We start from the raw sequence: 5,660 nt of genomic DNA, 5'->3' as shown, positions 1-5,660 counted from the left end.
AATTATTTTAAAAATATAATGTTCGAAGACTTTACTGAGTTTAAAAAGCAGTTTAAAGTAGCTCTAACGTTCCTGACTAAAACTCTTCAATAGTTGTTAAGTTTTGTTGAATTTGAAATCTCAGGGGAGTTTCTTTTACTTAGAAATCCAATTAGAGTTAGTTGAAAAAATCACTGTTGCTCAAGTTCCGAGGAATAATAGAAACGAACGAAATTTCAACTAATGAATAATGTCCTTTAAAAGTTTTATTTCAAGAATTATTTTGCCACAAGCGCATTTCGACGTGCGGCGCAGTGCGATGCGATGAGCTATGATTCACCAACTCACAGAGCAGCGTCAACGCAAAGCGCAACTCAACACAGTGTTACCCAGGCCAAGTCGAAGCGACATCAGACATCAAAATGCAAAAAACGAGGATACTGAAAAGCGACGAAAACGAAAATCCAGATAATATAAATAGGAGCAAAGAAATATCAAGTGCAATCAGAAAATAAATAAAAAGTAAAACATTGTCAAAACCATGAAAAAAAATCAGCAAACCCAAGCACCAAAATGTCAACATAACATCGAACAGAAAACATTTGTTTGAGATTGAGAGAAAAAGATTTTACTCTCACTCGGTGAATACCGGCAGAGAAGGGTTCGAAATCAGGGTCCTGAGAACATGCCGGGAGATTCGCTAGACGACATAAAGAGGACTCTAGAAAGCATGAAGAATAACAAGGCTCCGTGGGACTCTGGTGTCGCTACAGAAGTGTTAAAGATTGGAAGATCAGATTTTATGACGAAAGCTCAAAAGCTCTTATGTTGACAATATCATCTGGGCACATTGCTAGAATCAGAGACAGAAGATGGACCAAAAGACTTCTAGAATGGAGACCGAGAGCCGACAAGCGACGCAGGGCCAAACATGATGAACAGATAACCTGAAGAGAATGAGAACAAAATGGATTGCAACAGCTTAGAACAGAGAGTACTGGAGACGTTTAGAGGAGGCCTCTGTTCCACAGTGGACGTACCTGGGTTGGAAGATAGAGTAACCTAGAAACTACTAGGCGGTATTTTTGTTTAAACAATGTAAGTAAATGTTTGTCACCTAGAGGTCCTAGAAAAATTTCGCAACGATCAAAAGCAACCTGAATCAACAGAACCATATAAATAATGCTTCCAACCGTTAGACCCCTGACTAAGGCGTTATTGCTGACATTTGGAAACGCGCATTTTGGAGGGACAGGTTAAATGGCCGCTCTGAATGAAACTCTTGATAGACGCGAAACAATTTGCATTTGATGATGAACGAAAAGTATAAACTGCTTCCAATTAGGACATGAAAAAATTTGATCCTCCATAGGCGGGGAAGATGGGCGATAATTTATCTGGTACAGCATTACGAGTAATGTGTTAAGAAGGTGCAACATCTGCTGCAGTGTTTTACCACTTTAGATGTGCGCTACTGATTAAAGAACGAAAATGAGAAATGGCACCGCCATTATTCACTGTTAATTGGTGCTGTATCAGAAAAGACATTTATGCTGTGCTTTTGTTTGGGAAATATTTCTTAGGCATATAATGGATTCGTGCAATCCTACTTCTTGGTAAATGCAAATCTTAATGCTCCTACATGTGGGGTAATTTAGATCAGGATCACGCTTAATATGTAATAAAGCGCGAGTACGCTTTGTGTGCTCGCTCAAGGAAATTCCGAAAATCCTGCAAATTACTGGCGCAAGAAATTTTAATCAGTAGCAAAGTTGGGGAAAAACCGATCTAATTGTAGACTATTATAATGTAAAATCAATCGAATCCACACCCTAATACGTCACGAATCACGATAAAATTACAGGACGGACACTCTGGAGGGATAATTTCGATGATTACAAGGCTCAAACTTCGTTTGCCGACAAAAGATCGAGCATACTTTGGACTATTATTAATCGGAAGCCTTGTGAAGGCAAAAAAAAACATTTCCAAAACTTAAATAATTTTCTTGTATTCAAAAGTTGTATAAAATCAAAGAAGTGTTTTGAATTAAACCTCAAATCTTCAGCGGTCGCGACAGCGGTTTGCATCGACAATGAGGTCCAGCTGGAGTCGTAAAGGAACAGTCTTCTTGCATTCCAGGGTGGTTTCTTCTACACCATTGTTGGCAAATATTGTTCAAGCACAAGTAAACATCTTCACGAAGTGAAGAACTTTCCACTAGAAAATGTTTAACCGGTCAACCCAGTAACTTTTATGTTTTATCGGCAAAAGACATTTTTCAGTGGATGTTAATATTTTCCAAAAAAATAGTACCTACCTTTGTATGCAACCGCGTACAAAACCATCACTAAAGCGCACACTGCGACTGAATATTTCATGATTAAAACGGTGTCGAAATCAGCAGGAATATGATGTGGATTGCAGGAAAATCCTCAATTAAATACTAGGCGAAAGAATGAATTATTCAAACCCATCCGAGGCTGGGGATTTACATTTTTCAAACCATGACTGAGTACTTGCAACTTGCAACAAACAATACCAGCCATCGTGAAATATTAATAAACATCAGGTTTGGGTGAAATTGAGTCATTTAAGGATTTATTTACACTTGCCATTGTAAATAAATTGAAACTTTTGAGTGAACTTAAAGTCTTTGGCTAATTAAGTTATCCAAAAGAGCAAGTTAATGGTTTAGGAGTGTGCATATTTTCGAAAGTATTATATTTGCACAGCGATGAAAAGTTTTGAAAAGTACAAGAAAAAATCGGCTCTATGGTCTTCGAAAAATTGCTGAGAGAAAATTGCAAAACTAGGTCTAAAAGAACCGTTCTATATACGAGTTAACGAGTCCATCGCAGGTCCATCGACCTTGCACTCACCATCATTAGCTACCTGTTATTATGCGGACGGGGCAGCTCATCTCCGGTCGTGAGACCCGAAGACCGCAAACCAACTGCTCTAACATCGATCTCAACAATGAAAAATTTGCGTCAAGATATCATAGTGCAAAAATCACAAACTTTGGTGTTTTAAGAGCAAACCCCAACCAAAAGGAAAACGGATATAGCAGTTGTGTAATAAAAAGAATTCTTCGAATACACTTCGAACTCATGTATTTTGGCAAAGATCCCAATTTAGAGCGTACAGAGACAGAGAACACCTATAGAAATTAAAAATAAAATATTTAATATTCCTGCTGTTTAAAATTGAAGTTAACTCGGAAACACTGGGTCTTTTGGTGACGATTTTATCCCTGTTATTACCCGAAATAAATCAAAGGAAGTCTGTTGAGCAAGGCACGGTATAAAGAGCAAGCCGTTAATAAATACAGGCCGTTGAAAAGGTCGGCCAAAGATTGTCTGGGTGACATATTTAGTACAAATGTCAAGTTTGCTAGCTGCAACTTATACGCAAATATCAAGTGCAATCAGAAAATAAATAAAAAGTAAAACATTGTCAAAACCATAAAAGAAAATCCGCAAACCCAAGCACCAAAATGTCAACATAACATCGAACAGAAAACATTTGTTTGAGATTGAGAGAAAAAGATTTTACTCTCACTCGGTGAATACCGGCAGAGAAGGGTTCGAAATCAGGGTCCTGAGAACATGCCGGGAGCTTCGCTAGACGACATAAAGAGGACTCTAGAAAGCATGAAGAATAACAAGGCTCCGTGGGACTCTGGTGTCGCTACAGAAGTGTTAAAGATTGGAAGATCAGATTTTATGACGAAGGCTCAAAAGCTCTTATGTTGACAATATCATCTGGGCACATTGCTAGAATCAGAGACAGAAGATGGACCAAAAGACTTCTAGAATGGAGACCGAGAGCCGACAAGCGACGCAGGGCCAAACATGATGAACAGATAACCTGAAGAGAATGAGAACAAAATGGATTGCAACAGCTTAGAACAGAGAGTACTGGAGACGTTTAGAGGAGGCCTCTGTTCCACAGTGGACGTACCTGGATTGGAAGATAGAGTAACCTAGAAACTACTAGGCGGTATTTTTGTTTAAACAATGTAAGTAAATGTTTGTCACCTAGAGGTCCTAGAAAAATTTCGCAACGATCAAAAGCAACCTGAATCAACAGAACCATATAAATAATGCTTCCAACCGTTAGACCCCTGACTAAGGCGTTATTGCTGACATTTGGAAACGCGCATTTTGGAGGGACAGGTTAAATGGCCGCTCTGAATAAAACTCTTGATAGACGCGAAACAATTTGCATTTGATGATGAACGAAAAGTATAAACTGCTTCCAATTAGGACATGAAAAAATTTGATCCTCCATAGGCGGGGAAGATGCGCGATAATTTATCTGGTACAGCATTACGAGTAATGTGTTAAGAAGGTGCAACATCTGCTGCAGTGTTTTACCACTTTAGATGTGCGCTACTGATTAAAGAACGAAAATGAGAAATGGCACCGCCATTATTCACTGTTAATTGGTGCTGTATCAGAAAAGACATTTATGCTGTGCTTTTGTTTGGGAAATATTTCTTAGGCATATAATGGATTCGTGCAATCCTGCTTCTTGGTAAATGCAAATCTTAATGCTCCTACATGTGGGGTAATTTAGATCAGGATCACGCTTAATATGTAATAAAGCGCGAGTACGCTTTGTGTGCTCGCTCAAGGAAATTCCGAAAATCCTGCAAATTACTGGCGCAAGAAATTTTAATCAGTAGCATAGTTGGGGAAAAACCGATCTAATTGTAGACTATTATAATGTAAAATCAATCGAATCCACACCCTAATACGTCACGAATCACGATAAAATTACAGGACGAACCCTCTGGAGGGATAATTTCGATGATTACAAGGCTCAAACTTCGTTTACCGACAAAAGATCGAGCATACTTTGGACTATTATTAATCGGAAGCCTTGTGAAGGCAAAAAAAACATTTTCAAAACTTAAATAATTTTCTTGTATTATAAAATCAAAGAAGTGTTCTGTATTAAACCTCAAATCTTCAGCGGTCGCGCCAGCGGCTTGCATCGACAATGAGGTCCAGCTGGAGTCGTAAAGGAACAGTCTTCTTGCATTCCAGGGTGGTTTCTTCTACACCATTGTTGGCAAATATTGTTCAAGCACAAGTAAACATCTTCACGAAGTGAAGAACTTTCCACTAGAAAATGTTTAACCGGTCAACCCAGTAACTTTTATGTTTTATCGGCAAAAGACATTTTTCAGTGGATGTTAATATTTTCCAAAAAAATAGTACCTACCTTTGTATGCAACCGCGTACAAAACCATCACTAAAGCGCACACTGCGACTGAATATTTCATGATTAAAACGGTGTCGAAATCAGCAGGAATATGATGTGGATTGCAGGAAAATCCTCAATTAAATACTAGGCGAAAGAATGAATTATTCAAACCCATCCGAGGCTGGGGATTTACATTTTTCAAACCATGACTGAGTACTTGCAACTTGCAACAAACAATACCAGTAATCGTGAAATATTAATAAACATCAGGTTTGGGTGAAATTGAGTCATTAAAGGATTTATTTACACTTGCCATTGTAAATAAATTGAAACTTTTGAGTGAACTTAAATTATTTCGCGTAGTCTTTGGCTGATTAAGTTATCCTAAAGAGTTAATGGTTTAGGAGTGTGATTATTTTCGAAAGTATTATATTTGCACAGCGATGAAAAGTTTTGAAAAGTAC

At 38.1% G+C, this 5,660-nt stretch overlaps 2 long non-coding RNA genes across 2 annotated transcripts; both read right to left on the bottom strand.

Moving 5' to 3' along the window:
• Window positions 1-1,969: 1,969 nt before the first annotated feature.
• On the bottom strand, window positions 1,970-2,510 carry LOC109546453. The gene is made up of 2 exons (XR_002172776.2): window positions 2,300-2,510; window positions 1,970-2,199 (listed from the first exon to the last, which is right to left on the bottom strand). It is a non-coding gene; the product is annotated as an uncharacterized LOC109546453 (long non-coding RNA).
• Window positions 2,511-4,894: 2,384 nt separating this feature from the next.
• Window positions 4,895-5,425, bottom strand: LOC109546454. Its single transcript, XR_002172777.2, has 2 exons — window positions 5,215-5,425; window positions 4,895-5,114 (listed from the first exon to the last, which is right to left on the bottom strand). It is a non-coding gene; the product is annotated as an uncharacterized LOC109546454 (long non-coding RNA).
• Window positions 5,426-5,660: the final 235 nt, after the last annotated feature.

This window comes from Dendroctonus ponderosae, unplaced genomic scaffold (genome assembly GCF_020466585.1).
Source record: "Dendroctonus ponderosae isolate FM_Combo_2020 unplaced genomic scaffold, Dpon_F_20191213v2 Dpon_F_20191213_8, whole genome shotgun sequence".
In the NCBI taxonomy this organism is placed as follows: Eukaryota; Metazoa; Arthropoda; class Insecta; order Coleoptera; family Curculionidae; genus Dendroctonus; species Dendroctonus ponderosae.
This window is presented reverse-complemented; position numbering and strand designations above follow the sequence as displayed.